An 11,443-nucleotide genomic window follows, 5' to 3' on the forward strand; every position below is an offset into this window, starting at 1 on the left:
CATGACCTTTCCCAAAACTCCCCTGCTCCCTGATGCTTGCCTACCTCCAGCCATAGACACACACACACACCCAAACCCAAGTAAATGTACACACAGACACACACACACACGCTGACTTTTGTGTCAGCGTATGTTTTAATTTGAATGGATTTCAGGTGCCTTCATTGCCAAAGACTGCCTCCCCCTCTCATTTGATCCTGCAGCTGACATTGAAGCTCTCTTCCTCTCCTCCTGCTCTTCCTCTTTTCTTCACTTTCTCGCCAGCCCTCAAGAGACATCAGCGTGTGCCATCTATCACTTTCTCCTCTTTACTCCCGTTTCTTCCTCCTCCTCTATCCTCCACTCAGGAAGAGACTGTAATCCGGATCTTACAGTGCAGTCTGGAGGATAATATTGCTGCTGTCTCTGACATCCCGAGTTCAGGAGGTCACCGTGGCAGCCAGCCTCTGCGGCCTCATGGGTAGCGACCCCCCAAGATCCACAGCGTTTGAGGGTCAAGTCTCAACAGCCCCTTATTCCTACAGTACAGATGCAACACTGATGCTACGGCACAGTACCGCCCTCCCCATTTCCCTCACCATAGCCCCAAGCCTCTGAGTCACTTCACACTAGGTGGCAGATGGAGAAAAAGATTGGGTGCCGTAAAAAAAAGAAGAAGACTTTATCAGTCAGTCAGAGGTCTACTGTATCTTCAACATGAGAATTTTAAAAAGGAAATGTGCCTCTTTTCATCAATTTTAACTTTACCAGTGCAGTGCCCTTTCAACACGTTACTGTTCGGAACGGGTCGATTGCTCGGCCTCCGGTATTGATGCTTGCAGATTTTTGGGAGAACTGCTTATCCAAAGAACTTTACGCTCAACACTGCAATTCCTTGGGTCTTGAGCAATACACCTGCCATGACATAGTTGCGTACTTTTGCGAACGCCTAGCTATTTGGGACTAGGCTATTTCCGGGAATAAATGCGTTCATACCGAAAGTTATCAGTTACTGAAGCTTGAAATGTTGGAGTTTGCTACAATGTAAATTCTCCAGTCTCTCTTTCTAGGTGTTCTTGAATGTACTGCGTAGCAGGCGATGAAGAGCGAGCTGTACCCAGCATGCCGTTCGGTGGTGTTAACAGTTAAAAGGGGTCCTCTCTCAAAACACTACACAGTGTAATAAATCTCAAGAGCTCACACTCAACGCTGCACTTCCTTTGGTCTTCAGCAATACTCTCACCAAGTGTGAAGTCGATCTGATGAACAGTTGTCAAGAAAATCGAAGGACAGACACACAGACAGACAGACAGACCCTTCGTAATTTACAGGTGGGATGGGGGGGGGGTTAAAACTACAACAATCAATTCTGGGCTTTTTTAAGAAGTTTTTGTTGCTATTTTTAGAGGGGTTTGTTGACAATTTGTTCGGCATTTTTGTCGTCTTTCTGGTGTTTTTTTTTTTTTTTCAAAGTTTTTCACGCTTTTCAACATTTGTGTCTTTTTAAAGTTTTTTTTTTTTTTTTTTTTTTTTTATTTTACAAAAGACATGCAGACATGTCCCCCCTCCCCCAATGTTGAACCCAAAGTTACGCCCTTGGTTTTTAATGGTGGATGTCACATTTTGGAGTGAAACTGCATTGCCAACATCGAACACAGTTTGCAGATTGACTTCCTGGTTCTAACTTTACACTACCGTAATTGTTGTAGTTGAGCACACGCAGTTTTCCTGTGCAGGGAGGGACTATCATTGACAGTGTGCACTCGCTTGTGGTTTTACCTTTAAATAAAGTACCAAAGTTACCACAGGGAGGTAGAAATATTGCACAGGAAGAATGCATTAAATCTATATTGGATAGAAATAACATATTTGTGTTTAGGAGGGAAATAAACAGATGATTCTTGATCTTGCGAACAGCACTTGACAAAAGAATCTCTGCTCAAGACGGCATAAACGGAACAAGCAAGTAAGTGAACCTTGAGTTGAGATTGTCTTGCGAACTGATGTGTACAAGGTTAGGAATCAACTGTCTATTGGCAATATGTGTTTTAAGAATTAAAAGTGATTGTTGTTGGTCACAATAATGTTGAATTTCTTTCTTTCTTATATTATCTACAACACAGAGTCGTCTCTCATCATCGTGTTTAGCTCTCTCCTGCAGCTGAAACAACCGGCTGCTTGATTGAATTATGACTTTAGGAAATGACTTGAGGGAAAATCCACAGTTTTGCGTCTCAGTGCAAAATATGTCTCCCAATTGTTTGGATAAACTGCTACATTTTTTGACAGCCTTTGATTAGTTCTTTATTAAATAATTGACAGTGAATGCCCCCCAAAACCCAGAAGAGCATCAACATATCAGTTTTCAGCCTGCCTACAGCAGAATTCAAATCAATTTGAATATATTACTTAGGTAACGGATTCTTGAATAAATGGACAATTACTTTCATTGCGTGAGAATCATTCTAACAGCAGTCGGGGTGGCTGATATTATCATATTAATAGACAGAAGTAAGCTTTTTTTCCTTAAAATGGAAATGAGCAGCAGGGCTTTTAAAAAGGAGTACGAACACTGACTAAAGCCAAAGCTTGTTTGATTAACCAACATTTAGGAACACACATGCATTCATTTTGGGCAGGCATGTATTTGAGATGCTTATCAAAAAGAGTTTTAGGAGACTATTTCCCCATGACTCCTTAATAAATGCTGGCCTGAACAGTCATTAGCAATCACCCATGTTGGCTCCGACAGCAGACACACACAGGCAGACAGACAGACACCGACAGACAGACACACACAGACCAACAGATACACACAAACAGACAGACACAGACAAACACAGACAGACACAGACAGTGATGAAGTGTTAAACAGTTTTACTGCATGTTGTAGGAGAGATATATATGTGACATCGCCATTAAAGGGCAACGAAAAGGCAGCTTTTCACACAGTCGTCACACAAAGTCATCAGTCATTCCCTCACTGCCTGTTTGACATGGCATGATGTATTCATTAGCTGTGTTTGTTGTTGGCCTTAAACTGGTGAGGTTTATCTGTTTACATGAACCTTACAACCTCATAACCTGTGATTGAGTCTCCATGTTGCCATCAGTGAACCAGTGAACAGAATGCTACTTGAAGCTGCTCACAAAAACAGCCCACCAGGAAAAAGGTGTATAAAGGCTCCGGTACCAGCTAGCACCCTCTTATTTATGTAACCTCTTCTTTATAGCTGCACCAAGTACAGTAGGGGGGTATGATTATGCTAAAGGATGGGGATGGCTGATGGTGCCGCAGTATGCCTGGTCCAGGTGGCTGAATTATCACGTGCAGCATGAGTGTTTTAAGTCCATATAAAGGTGGATAGGTTTAATGGGATGGATTTAGTAATGCACCTCCATTAATATACAAGACTAGCAAGAGACAGACTTAAAAAAAAATAAAAAAAAAGTATGGTCAAAATTAGAGCAGGAGCATCTGACAGTTTTGTCAGCACCCCCGCACACCGCCTCCTCTACCACAAAGACCTGGGAAGTGTCAGGACTGTGCACTGCGGCGCTCTCCAAGGTGCTGATCTCCCCCTCCCCCATCTGACTTAAATTTAGGTTTAAAGTGACGGCGGCGTCTAGTGACTGTAGTAGTTATGACGAAAGCAAAGCAGGAAGTAAAGTGACGAAGTATGGGACAGTCAAATTCCCATTTGAGGAGGTGGGTTAAGGAAGTGGGTTAGGGGTGTGGATGGGTCAAACAAACACAGGACGGGCGCCCGGATAGCTCAGTTGGTAGAGCGGGCACCCATACATAGAGGTTTGCTCCTCGACGCAGCGGGTCCGGGTTCGACTCAGACTAAAAATGCCACAAAAAAGAAACAGGATGTTCACCCAGGGGACCGGGGTTCGAGTTCTGTTTAAAAAATAAACTTTACTTTTAACTTTACAAAACAAATGGAGCTACGTCACGTTCTGCGTCACGTGCGTAACTGGAATTGAAGAAGCGTCTGATTTTTAACCCAAACCACGATCTTTTTCTAAACTTAACTCATTAATGCTGGTGCCTAAACATAACCAAGTAGCTTTTTGTTTCTAAACCTAACCAAACTGCAGCCATTTCACAATGTTAACGTTAAGTGTTTAAAACCGCGACCGTTATATTCTCTGGTTTAGATAGGAGGTTGTATTTCCCGCCACCACTAGGGATTGTTAATTTATGAAACGCTCCCATGAGTCATATTAGAGGGTAGGAATAAACTGCTGATATCGTATAGTTTGGAGGACTTGGGAGTATACAGGGCCTCCTCATGTGAGGAGGGCTTTGTCAGTCAAATCGACATCACAAACATAGGTAACCTGATTTTAAGAGGGTTTTTCGGGCGCCCATGTAGCTCAGTTGGTAGAGTGGGCGCCCATATATAGAGGTTTGCTCCTCGACGCAGCGGGCCCGGGTTCGACTCCGACCCGTGGCCCTTTGCTGCATGTCATTGCCCCCTCTCTCTCCCCTTTCATGTCTTCAGCTGTCCTGTCAAAAATAAAGGCCGAAAATGCCCAAAAAAAAAAAAAAAAAAAAAGGGGGTTTTCCAAACATCAATGCCTTCCTGAACATGTATCTTCAGCATACATTATATGGTCTCTACTAACTGTCAGTAATAACTAAGAGATAATTGTATTACGTGGGAGGAAAGAAGAATATTCATCCTAAACAGATGAAATACTTTGCAAAGTTGCTGCACAGGAAACTCTGAGTTTTCACCAGTTTAGCTGAAGGAAAAGAAAACGGTATGTTGCCATGGAAACTAAAACTTGGTAGTTGTCCAGATGGATAGGAGAAAAACAGAAGTGGATATGGATAAAGTCACGGAAAAAAAAAAAGAGAGGTAGAACTGAGACAGAAAGGGGAGCAAATATATGGCCAAACAATATATGCAGATATTATTATTAAGAGGATCACTTCAAAATGCCCATGACTTTGCTGGACAGCACAATACTAAGCTTTACATAGACATCTTATCACAATCTCCTATTCATAGGTCAGATCTGTTATGGTAGCAGCACGCACACCCAACCGGACTCGCAGCAGCCTGGGCCTCTAAAGGTCTGTTCCTGAAGTGAGTGCAAGACTTAGCGGGATACTCGTGATTCTCTAATGAACCATCTGTCTCATCTGCTGAACATCACACCGGCTTTTTTTTTTTTTTTTTTTTTTTTTTTTTTTTTTTTGTTAAGATGCTTGATGCTGACAGAACTGAAAATCTCCATATGTTGACACACAGGTTTTTTTTCTTCTTTTGGGTGTCAGTGAGAGTGACAAAAAGTAGGCACCATATGTAAGGTTTTACTTTCCAGTAAAGGCAGAACAAGTGTGAGAACGAGGGGAAGAAACAGAAGAGGCTTGTGCTTTTGCTCGTACAAGTATACTGTATGCACTAATAACAGCAAATTCAAAAAGCCCTGTCTCCTAAAATGAAGTTCCTTTGCAATTAAACTGCATTCTCAAATAGGTTTCGAGGGAAACATTTTTGGATTTGTCACAAATATGTTAGTCTGCATTCAAAGTCCACGTAGGGAGGAGGTCGGGGTGGATCAAACAAACGGGAGACTGCTGTTAGTGTCCTGTGTGAAACCAAAAGTCAACACTGTGTAGGTTTACACGCACACCAAATATTCCACTATTAGTTCAAATATGACAATATAAAAACCTATTTTGCACAGCTGCATGTAAACGGGAATTTAGTGGAATATTCACTTTCATTAGCTATGTAAACAGCTTAGTCAGAATATTGTCTTTTTCAGAATAAGGGCAAAAAACGGAATATTATGTGCATGTAAAAGTAGTCAGACTGATTTAAACAAATGTTTGTAAGGGAATATACATAAGAAAACGTACTTATTTTAACCCAAACCGTTACCTATTTCTAAACAAGTAGTTTTGTTTCAATTCAACATTAACCACGTTTAAAACTACTTCGGATTCATAACATGTCTGTCGCCTGTGTGAGGATGTGGAATCGGGCGGAAAATAGGTTTCCCTCAAAATGTAATTGAGCATTCAGTTTTGAGCGCACATGTGACAGATTTTTGTGCCATCTCTTTCGAGCAGCGTTTGCAAGGTGCATCTCCACACTTATTTGCGCAAATAATAGTGGAGACACGTTAACAGAGGATGATCCACTGTGTTTTTAATTAAGTACACTTTGCATTGTTCAGATTTTTGGGGAAATTCTCCACCTCTGAAAAGCAGGTGTAAACACAGAGCAAATGGATTCTACAAGAAGGTTGTAATGGAGAGAACAACGTGATTTTGCTAGTATGCTACAGAAATCTAACTAGCAGCACATGTAGAGTGAGTGCAGCCTAAAACATATCCCCAGAGCTGCACCGGAACGGTTATCCAAAAAATACTTCAGCAATAACACTTTAGGCCTACATAAAACTTAAAAGTGACTCTTAGAAAGTAGAAAATAGAGCCATTACTAATCGATGAACACATATCTAATTATTTTGCAACGTCAAACCTTCAAAGAAAAAAGTGGCAGGAGCGCTTCCGGTATCCTTTTTACCACCGGTGCTCATGGAAGGGAATTACATGGAAAGGAGAAAGAATTATGAAAAAAGTATTTAAAAAAACATGTCCAAGCACTCAAGGTTGATTACAAAAAGTGATAGAAGGCCTTTAATTAACAGGACATTAAAAGACATTAAAAATACAACGCACATCAGCTTGATCCTTCCTCTGGGCGTAGTGACACAAAGAGACAAAGTGATTATAATTTGTGGGTGAAACAAACTTTGTTCGACTCTTATAGCATGTATAATTAAAAAAAAAGTATTGTCCTATTATCCTTTCATGTCTAATAGTTTTGTTTTTTTCTCAGCAAGGTTATTATAGTTTTGCATTTTTCATTAGTTTTTATTTTTATTTCGTTTTGACTTTTTGTTTTCAAATTCAGTTTAGTTTTAATTAGTTTTTAAAGCGTTTTTGCTAGTTTAGTTTAGTTTTTATTTTTTGAAAATGCTTAGTTTTAGTTTAGTTTTAATTAGTTTTAGTCTTTTTTTCTAATATGGGTTATTTATTGGGGGCAAGACTGAGAAATGTCAGAAAAAAAGTATTGTGTAATAATAACTCAACAAAAACATACAATTTTAGAAATATGTATTCACAATATATTCAACAATAACACCAGTACATAAAATGTACATATGATGATGAGCACAAATACAGTATCTCACAAAAGTGAGTACACCCCTCACGTTTGTAAATATTTCATTATATCTTTTAATGGGACAACACTGAAGAAATTACACTGTGTCCAGCTTGTATAACAGTGTTAATGTGCTGTCCTCTCAAAATAACTCAACACACAGCCATTAATGTCTAAACCGCTGGCAACAAAAGTGAGTACACCCCTATGTTAAATGTTAAATTAAAATAGCCCCACATCATCACATACCCTTCACCATACCTAGAGATTGGCATGGTTTTATGTCAGTTAGCCTAATAGCTGGTTTGATTTGCAGTGAGGAGAGGATTTTATGGAAAGTACCCCATGCCACTCTCTAGGTATGGTGAAGGGTATGTGATGATGTGGGGGGGCTATTTTAATTCCAAAGGCCAAGGGAACTTTATCAGGATGCATAGTATCCTGGATCCATGAAATCACTGGCCTTTAAAAATAACCATCTTCCTGCCTCTATGGGAATTTAACATAGGGGTGTACTGACTTTTGTTGCCAGCGGTTTAGACATTAATGGCTGTGTGTTGAGTTATTTTGAGGGGACAGTGCATTTACACTGTTATACAAGCTGTACACTTAATACTTTATTGTAGCAAAGTGTAATTCTTCAGTGTTGTCCCATTAAAAAAGATATAATGAAATTTTTACTAAAATGTAAAAAACACTTTTGTGAGATACTGTATGTAAACAGTCTACACAAGACGCAGCAGTAAGTGCAAAATGTGTTAGTAACTGTGTCAGGAAAAAACCTAAATAGCCAACAGACTAAAGAAGACATACATAAACAGGTGTTTTGAACTTTGGTTCGAGTAAAGTGGCGAACTTTTTGAAGTCAGTCGACTCCCACAGTTGTGTAGCTAGACATCCCAGTATCAACACACATATTAACCCACGCTTCCTCACGCTTTTAGTGTTCATGCGTATTTACTAACCAGCAGCTATCGGGTCACCGGTGAAAGCCCTCCTGTAGTGTTCTCTGTCCTGCGGTTGTCTCCGTCATGCTGTCCGGCCCTGGCCCCATACATCCATGCCCTGTACCGGGGTTATATTAGCTTCTGTTTCGGGGGAAGGGGGCTTTGCGTTCTCCTTGCCCTGTCACTGCTTGTTAAGGTAAGCTAGGTTAGCCTCCTTGTGCGCGCTTCTCAAATGTACTTTCAAATTCGTGGGATTTTTCCCTTAATTGTCCACTTATTTTACCACCTTCCACTGCGAGGCACTTGCTTTTATCTGACACAGTCATAATCACATAGGACTCTGCCGCTTTCTTCAGACTTTTGGTACCGCTATGATGCCAGGCGAAGGGCACGGACATGTGTTCAATATAATATCAAAATGTCAACTCTGAAAGATATGTTATTTGCTCTGTGAAAGACATTGACAAAGACAAAAACTAAGGACATTTACTCGATAATTTTATTTCATTTTAGTTAGTTTTGCAAACTGACATTACAGTTTTAGTTTAGTTATCGTTTTTTTGTAATGCCTCGTTTTTATTTTTATTTCAGTTAACGACAATGTTTCCCCCCCCCATCTAGTTTTCGTTATTTCGTTCGTTTTCGTTAACGATTATAACCTTGGTTGGAAGTGAACGTTTCGTTTCATAATTTTATTCTACGTGATCTCAGATAAATTCCAGTGCTGACTTGTGCCTACTGAGCTCTGAGAACACACCGTCCAGGAGCTGACTGCATAATGAGCTGCTGGCTGAGTCAGTCAGGCACAGAAAACACGCAGCTCGCAGCTGCAATTTCAATAAAAAACATGCAGCACACATTTGAGCTCGTTTCTTAAAACCTTCAGGTATTGAATTAGAAAGTGTCTGGCTTTGGCTCAGCCAGATGTAGTACACACAAAAAAAAGACATCCACTCCTCACAGATCTGAGCCAGGGACACTGGAGCTGGAAGGGCTGAAAGCATCATGTAAACTGCATAGATTTCCATTTGATTTGTTCAATTTGTTCACAAAAACGTATGCCATCTGAATAATTTGATCCATAGCATAATCACACACACTGTAGCATTATTTATATTTATATATATATATATATATATATCTATATATCTATATATATATATATATATATATATATATATATATATATATATATATATATATATATATATATATATATATCTATCTATCTATCTATCTATCTATCTATATCTGTTTTTTTAAACTGTTATTTTAATAAATACTGCATGTTCCGGAGAGATGTACACTTTTCCAAAAAACTGTTCAAACATGACATTTAGCTAATAAAACCTTGTATGGAGGTATTTGTGTTAGTGAAAGCTACCAGAAGCATTAAGGGAACGGCATTGCAGCATTGTTAATAAATAATGAAGCACCAAGATGGCCTTTTTTTTTATGAGGTAACACTGACAAAATAAAGGGGGAATTTTGTCTTAGCTGAAGGAGCTTCTTCTGTAAAAGAGAGAACGGCACGTCACATCTGTTAATTCATCTTTTGGACAGACAGACACCAGGAAGAAGGAATGGTTTGAGGAGGAGGAAGTAGATGAAAGAGACCCATCCTGTTTTGGTGAAATCAAAATAGGACAAAACACATAGATCCAGAGGAAGAAAAAAAATATATATGTATACAAGACAGCAGGAGGAGGAGGTCAGCAAAGAAGAGACGAGAGAAAAGACAAGGCAGCAAGTAGAAAGAAGGCAGTAGCTGTGCCTGTGAAGCAAAATATCCTACAAGATCCAAGAGCAAGTCACAGCGGAGCACTTGTTCAACAACTAAACCACGCTTTTAAAAGTCCAGACCCAGTCTGCTAATGGAGTCTGAGGTAACCTTAAGCATAGATGGAACAGCAGTCCCACTCCAGTGTTGGAGGCAAAGGGAGACACATGCTAACTTAGTTCACCCTTGTACGAGAGGGTGCATTTGCCTCCACCTCTTTCTTTCAGGGAGGTCCTGAGCTAAGAGACAGAGGAGCGTCCCACTGGGGAGCATGCAGAGAAGCCTTCCACTCCACTCAGAGTATTACATTATGTAGGTGGGTGCGTCTGATCATTTTTCTATGCAACTCTCTTTCACGTTGGCTATTGCTTTGAGTTACAATCAATCATTTATCGCTATGGAAGGAATGCATTGGCATACTTTCTTCACATGATAACACCACCCTCATCAACATTCAGGCTGTTCTCATTCACGGTTCGCACTTACGTAAAGTAATGCACTATTTAAATCTTATGTAACCAACGTAACCATGAGCCGGGACGTGCGGGGCTGCCTCAGAGGAAGCCAGGCGACGTAGTAGAAGGAGCAACAAAGTCTGCGTACAGAGGAGGTCGGGGTGAACGGAGGAGACCGCTGCTGGTGTCTCACGTTACTAGACCCATCTCCACAGCACTGTTTAGTAAGGTCTGGCTACAGCACACATACATTTTTGGAATAAGGGTTGTTTGCATTTCTTTAAGCCAATAACAAAATCGTCTGGGGTGGCGCTAAGCAGTGGCCCTGCAAAATGGAGTCGGGAACAAACTTGTTTTGGTGAAACATTTGCACCCCTTGGTGCGCCCCTGTAGCTCACTTGGTTGAGCGCGCGCCCAATGTACCAAGGCTCTCTCTCTCTCTCTCTCTCTCTCTCTCTCTCTCTCTCTCTCTCTCTCTCTCTCTCTCTCTCTCTCTCTCTCTCTCTCTCTCTCTCTCTCTCTCTCTCTCTCTCTCTCTCTCTCTCTCTCTCTCTCTCTCTCTCTCTCTCTCTCTCTCTCTCTCTCTCTCTCTCTCTCTCTCTCTCTCAGAACTGTTCACACAATACAGTAGCCTGAGCTATTTAAATGAGCTGGATACGTGGTTAAACATAATTTGCCCATACCAGTGTATCGCCGTGTGTACTTCGTCCACAGCAATCCCCGCCAATCGGTCTCAAAACGTCCCAGTTAGAGAGGAAATGCCGTAAACGTATTCTTTGTAAATCTTTGCAATCATTCCCCGAAACAACCAAACAGGCCTGCTTTATTGCACTATCCAAATGCTCTTCAAAACTTGCCATTTTCAGCGTGCAGCTTTGCTAGCTCGAAGTTTGCTGTCGGAAAAATCCATACCACTCACTTCTGTAAACAACCAGCCCTGTTTACATTACACAGTTTGCTGATGAAATTCTGTAGAAGCACTGCAGGCAGAGTAATGAAGGACAGGGTTACGTTTTTGGAGGAGTGAACTGTTCCTTTAAGCTAAAAAAAAACAAAACACTGTGCTTTATTTTTATCAGCTTTAGA

General features: G+C 40.7%; 1 long non-coding RNA gene across 1 annotated transcript in view; it reads right to left on the reverse strand.

Annotated features, from left to right (window-relative positions):
* LOC114568510 (uncharacterized) overlaps positions 1-8,181 on the reverse strand; it is a 42,685-nt gene extending 34,504 nt beyond the window's left edge. The window contains exon 1 of the long non-coding RNA XR_003694293.1: positions 8,141-8,181. This is a non-coding gene — a long non-coding RNA (uncharacterized LOC114568510). The remainder of the gene's footprint in view (positions 1-8,140) is intronic.
* Positions 8,182-11,443: the final 3,262 nt, after the last annotated feature.

Source organism: Perca flavescens, chromosome 14 (assembly GCF_004354835.1).
Source record: "Perca flavescens isolate YP-PL-M2 chromosome 14, PFLA_1.0, whole genome shotgun sequence".
NCBI classification, from domain to species: Eukaryota; Metazoa; Chordata; class Actinopteri; order Perciformes; family Percidae; genus Perca; species Perca flavescens.